Source organism: Brachyhypopomus gauderio, chromosome 3 (assembly GCF_052324685.1).
Source record: "Brachyhypopomus gauderio isolate BG-103 chromosome 3, BGAUD_0.2, whole genome shotgun sequence".
Lineage (NCBI taxonomy): Eukaryota > Metazoa > Chordata > Actinopteri > Gymnotiformes > Hypopomidae > Brachyhypopomus > Brachyhypopomus gauderio.
The window spans coordinates 39,641,830-39,648,124 of NC_135213.1; the positions used below are offsets into that span (position 1 = coordinate 39,641,830).

A 6,295-nucleotide genomic window follows, 5' to 3' on the forward strand; every position below is an offset into this window, starting at 1 on the left:
CAGCCTGGGGGTGGACACCGTTTCTAAATCAGGCCCAGTTTTGATGTTGCTGCACCTCTTGCCAAGGCCCAGAGGACAGAACCGTTTGTGACGGGCGTGATCTGCGTTCACCACGTGACTCTTTTTCATCATGTGGTCCTGTGTGCACACATCAACTCAAGTGTGTTTACCTGCGTCCTACCTGCGTCCCACCTGCGTCCCACCTGCGTCCTACCTGCGTCCCACCTGCGTCCTACCTGCGTCCCACCTGCGTCCCACCTGCGTCCTACCTGCGTCCCACCTGCGTCCCACCTGCGTCCCACCTGCGTCCTACCTGCGTCCCACCTGCGTCCTACCTGCGTCCCACCTGCGTCCTACCTGCGTCCCACCTGCGTCCCACCTGCGTCCCACCTGCGTCCTACCTGCGTCCCACCTGCGTCCCACCTGCGTCCCACCTGCGTCCTACCTGCGTCCTACCTGCGTCCCACCTGCGTCCCACCTGCGTCCCACCTGCGTCCTACCTGCGTCCCACCTGCGTCCCACCTGCGTCCCACCTGAAACTTCCTCTGAGCAAAACTCAAGCATCGGGTCTTCAAACTTGCACTCAATAGTTCACGCTGTTAATTAAAAGTTTAAAACTGGGATTTCAGGGCCAGACAACAATTGGTATGTCTGGAACACATTGATCGTGCTGTGTGGACTGCAAAGATTGGATTGGCTACACCCTGCAGGAAGTGGAGGTCATTTGGGGTCAGACTTAAGCTGTATGGTGGAGAGTTCAGTTAACTATGTTCAATAAAGAGGCAGAGAAGTTTACCTTCTACCTCACAATATTTAATTGTGTTTTAGGTTAAGATATGTCACCAAAACTCACTGTAATTTAAAATGTTTCTGATTTTAAACTTGGCACATTTCCATGTTGGGACAATGTCACAGACTGTACAGATAAACAGTCAATCCCGTTGACTACCACTTGCTTTCTGGGAAATGGAGTTTGGCCTGCCTGATGCTGGCCTTGATTAGATATGTTCACGAGTGTAGTAGAACACATGGCTATAGCCTTTGTGCCAGCAATGGCTCACAGAGGAAATCAACAGCATTGCTTTTTGGCACAGTTGGCTTTTTGGGATATTGTTTTTTATTTTAGCGTTGTAATAGATAAGCACATAAAGGCCATGCTCTTTGGAGAACTGAATAACAATCTTATGTATTTGGACCAGTATTGGGCCCAGCACAGACATTAGTGCGTCACTCTGACAACAAGCTAATTAAAAATTGTGGTCATCAACTGTCAATTGTGCCTCACCTTATTTAACCTACTGTTTATTATAGGAAATAATGACTTTCTTGTGTATCCCTGATAAGGACAAATTGTTCTTGGATGCCAGCATGCTAATGGACTAATGAATATGCATAGCAGTCTGTTGCACATCTTTTCGCTTCATTTCTCCTCCCAGTATTGAAATGCAATATGGCGATGTGTTCAAAACTTTCAGATCAGCAGGAGTTCAGTGTCTGCAAGTCATACAATAATTTAACTGATTAATGTGCTAAAAATGATAATATTCCTTACAGATTTTTAGAAACCATTAGACAGTTGACCTCATGTAAAATCACCTAATAATTTAAGCTTTCTTTGCTGTTTTGAGTTAGGGTTCTGCCATGAAGCCCTTACAGATCAGTCTGTCACTAACCTGGCATGCACCAAACCTTTGAACATCAGCTTCTGATGATGATAAAGTCACAACGTCCTGGTTTGGTTTCCCAGCTGGAAGCATGTGATTTGAATTACTCTCAGTTTCCATGTTAGAGACCCCAGTTTGTGATTTTAGGACCAGTCACAGATGCAGCATGTGTGAGTCTCACTGCAAGAAAACAGAGATGTGGCGGTTCATCACATTTATCAAATGATCTGTTTTACGACTCGTTGTACAGCAGAGTGTTAGCAGCACCCAGCAGTGAACCCTGGAGAACACATACGTCTTTATAAATTTTGTGGAATATCCTTTAAAATGTTGCTTCACACAAGATCTGCCTTTTCAGTCTATAAACAGGCCATGATATCCAGTCTAGATATTGAGCAGTAAAAATAGCAAGAGCATTTTGTTAAAGTTACCGGCGAGAATTGTGTGACATCCATTTCATACAGTGATGATGTAGACTTTGGCGTTTGAATGGTGGCAGTAACGGTGGATTTTATTAGAACTGCAAACATAGCAGTTGTAGGGTTTACGTCCATGGAAACAAACAAGGACTTTTATAAACTGTTTTGGTCAAAGACATCTGCTAAATACTGTACCTGTAAATCACACAGTGTAGAACGACGCTGGGCTCCCTTACCATCCGCTTGTTGATGTCTGTTAAGTGATGTTGATTATTATAGTCTGCACTCTGTCAGGGTTACCAAGACTTATTGGCCAAAACAAAAGACATATTCCATACATTCCATTTTTTGTACACAAAATAAAGATAATTTATTTCACAGTGATATACATCACCATAGTGCTAAGTGTTAGTTAAATATCATCTCAAATGCATCCTTAGTAATGACTCTAAATGACTTAAGACTCCTAAAATGATCATGATGTAAGCAAAATATATGCAAGAAATAACACAATAAGAATAATGCCTGTTCCCCAGCGCAATGTAAATGTGATACCACGTTTTTAGTCAGACCCATTTTACTAGACACTTTCACGCGACACTGACGTTCAGTGATATATGGTGACTATCAAGTATGACAGATCCACCTTTGACCTCTCGATTCCCGTGGTGACATCTAAATCGCGTCCAGCAGAACTGTGTGTCCTCTGATGTGGTCTTGGAGGAAGAGACAGACTACACTGAAGAACAGAAAGAGAGGAGAGCAGTGTGAGGTGAAGATCCTCACAGGTCCCCACATCACATCCAGTTTCCCGGTCCTACCTCCAGTGATCATCTACAGTCATGGCACTTGATGTGTTGGTGAGGACCACGTCACACACTAGATGACTGGGAGGGGCCTGTGGCTGGACGTCATGGCGACCTTTGAAGAGTGACTGCTTCTATTGATTTCCTTTATATTTTTTCATTTTCTCTGTCTGGGATTTCACCATTCGTTTGATCATTTTCACGTCAGCTCCTCCTGGACACTTAAAATCAAGATAAGAATAGACAGGGCATAATTTTAAGACTGCATGAGTATTAATTTCTTTAAATATTATTAATTAAATTAAATCAATATAATTACTTATTAAATAATTCAGACATATGAAAGGAATGCACAATATGATCTATATTCACAGTTATGTATAGTGTATGTGCACCATCAGTGTTCTCTGAGTTTGATTTGCACACCTTTGAATTTTCTTTTTATTACCTCAGCCTAATCTAAATATCCCTAAATATTCAAAACATGTTCATTATTAACATTTATTATTTAATAATAAATATATATATTTTTACTCTGTAGTAAATGAAATAGCTAATATTTTATTCTTGAAATAGTCAAAATTTTCCTTTGATAATGGCTTGATTGGACTTACATCAGATTAATGTTTTATGTTATATACTGAGAGTTTTCTTAGATGTAGATATTTTCATAAATAGCTAATCTTTCTATCACAAGCTAACAACTTCAACAAACACTGTTTATTCCATGTATTCTGTAGGTCATACAGTTTGATAAACTCTAGCTGACAAACCAAAGCCGTAGCTAGGTCACTGAGGGCCCCCTCTGGGTAACAGAATGACCAAATCCCCTCACAGACGGATAACCCGGACATCATATCGCTTTCACCAGACTCTGAGACTGCATCACCCAGTGGCCAAAAGCTGCATGTTCTCTGTCAGTTTATTACTTTGGCTATGACTTGCTGGACTAGGCGTTGGTTACACTAATCCTAAATATAATGTTAAAATCCTAAATGTTAGTGTATTTGATAAACCAGGTTACACAGGTAAAAATTACAATGCTGCATCCAATGATGTCCTGTTTGAATAAGGGAAAACAGACAGTTCAGCCCCACACAGCTGTCCTTCAGTATAATTAATGAAATTACATGTTGTTATTTATCAGTTCCAGAATCAATTTTGTTTTGTTATTCGTGTCAAAATGTTCATTTGCACATGGCTTTACTTCAGACTGTCATCGGTTTCTCTTAGGTTCTTAGATTCTTCATATGCTATCAATTTCAGAGAGCAAAAGTAAGTTTTCAGTAGCATGACACTTTCTTAGCAAGGCACACATACACGTGAGCTGGTCGATTACAATCAAGCAGACATTATTTAAGATATACACTGAAAACATTGTTCTTCAAATGACTTACCATAAAGAAACACAAATATCCTCTAACACATATCTCATGTTTGTGTTAATATGATGTTACTTCTTGCTCCTGACAACATTCTGATGGAAAGAACACACATCTTTGCTGCTTTCATGTCAGTTTCAACTGTGTGTGTGTGTGTGTGTGTGTGTGTGTGTGTGTGTGTTTGTGTGTGTGTATGTGTGTGCACGCACATATAAATAATTGTATGTGTAGGGATAATTATTACGATTTTATTCATATTTTATGGAAATCAGCTGTACTTGCAAAGAAGTATTTTGTTGGTCTTTCCACTGGTTTGTTGTACAGTGTTTTTCACAGATTTTCCATTTGCAGCTTCCCTAGTATTGAACTAACCAGGTGTTCGTTTTTGTCCAGATGGACTTAGATTAGCACTGCAAGGATATTGGCCTCTGCATATCGCAAAAACATGTTGATTGTATGCCAGAATTTCACAATGTCAGAAAAAACCAAATGCAGAAACTGGCCAAGTGCCACGGTCGTCCCGTTTTAAAATTCGGAACCTTGACCACATACACAAAGTTAATGTTGCACTCAACAGACAGAGGAAGCAATTAGCAAGATAAGCAAACTGTGCCAACCGGGTTAGACAGTGCAAACCAAAAGACAAACAAGAGGTGGACATACAGACGTGATCCCAGAGCAGACGACACCCCAGTCTGGCCACACTGCTCTGCGTTTGCCCAGACAGCCTTCTGCACTGGAGTTAGCCGCGGAGCTAACGCCGATACCCTGTGGGGAAAGCAGACTTTTGTAGATTTTTGCTTTCTGTCAATGTTCATGTTTGCTTTCTGATAGTACGTGATGTTTGAATGAAACTGCGACGTGCATTCAGAGTGGGAGCGTGAAATTAGCATGTTGATGAACATGTAAATGTGTAAGAGAGTGTTGATCCTTTTATGTGAGAGCTTGTGGATTCCTGAGGCAAGCAGCCAATAATTAATCCTTATTACATGAACATGAGGAGTATATTGTGTAGTACCAATTGAAAATAGGAAACTGAGCTATTTATTACAAAATTCGTAAACTGGAAGAGTAGTTAAATATAACAGTCTGGATGCAGGACCCATATGTTATGAAAAATGACCAAGAACAGTTTTGTTCACAGACAAATCAGCATTAAACACAGTTTAAGAATAGAACTAGTAAATAAAAAATCGGATAACAACTGACAGTTACTATTATTGCTACAACTCCGTTTTGTTTTGGGTTAAGGTTAGACTTTCTGTTTAAGTGAGATATTGTTAATATGTAAAATATGTACATAAGTTAATGTGCGGCTCTATCACATCTCCAGCTACCTACCTGCAGTCTCTGGCCAGACCCCTGTACCCACATACCCATACCCCCCCATTTAAACCCCTGTACCCACATACCCATACCCCCATTTAAACCCCTGTACCCACATACCCATATCCCCCATTTAAACCCCTGTACCCACATACCCATACCCCCATTTAAACCCCTGTACCCACATACCCATACCCCCCATTTATACCCCTGTATCCACATACCCATACCCCCCCCATTTAAACCCCTATACCCACATACTCATATCCCCCCATTTAAACCCTTGGACTCTTTTAATTAGATGCAAAGTCTCTTGTGTGTGGTTTTGTCTAGATTTGGTGTGCCTTCTGTTTCTGACCCTTTTACCAATTTTGGATTGTTCGTTTTGTGTGGGTATCACCTGACCTTCTGGCTGATGAATTGATTGTCCTTCATTGAAGTGGTGGATTTCAACTGTGTGCTTTCTGCTAGACGAATTGCAGACAGCCTGTTTCAGGATTATACTTTTCTGAATCACTGGGATTAGTGATTTCTGACATGGCTATTCCACATCAACAACCATGGCTACCATGCAACTAAATATCCTTGGGAATTTGCCAGTAACCTGTTAATGTTCCGTTAGTCTGCATTCCATTTCAGTGACTCATGTTTAGGTGTTGACAGTATTTTTACAGGAGTGACACATGTGGGAAGACCTC

At 41.0% G+C, this 6,295-nt stretch overlaps 1 long non-coding RNA gene across 1 annotated transcript; it reads right to left on the reverse strand.

The window, feature by feature from the left end:
- Positions 1–1,406: 1,406 nt before the first annotated feature.
- Positions 1,407–5,207, reverse strand: LOC143509848 (uncharacterized). Its single transcript, XR_013129812.1, has 7 exons — positions 4,935–5,207; positions 2,905–3,110; positions 2,730–2,822; positions 2,279–2,336; positions 2,096–2,184; positions 1,674–1,844; positions 1,407–1,494 (listed from the first exon to the last, which is right to left on the reverse strand). It is a non-coding gene; the product is annotated as an uncharacterized LOC143509848 (long non-coding RNA).
- Between the last annotated feature and the right edge of the window lie 1,088 nt (positions 5,208–6,295).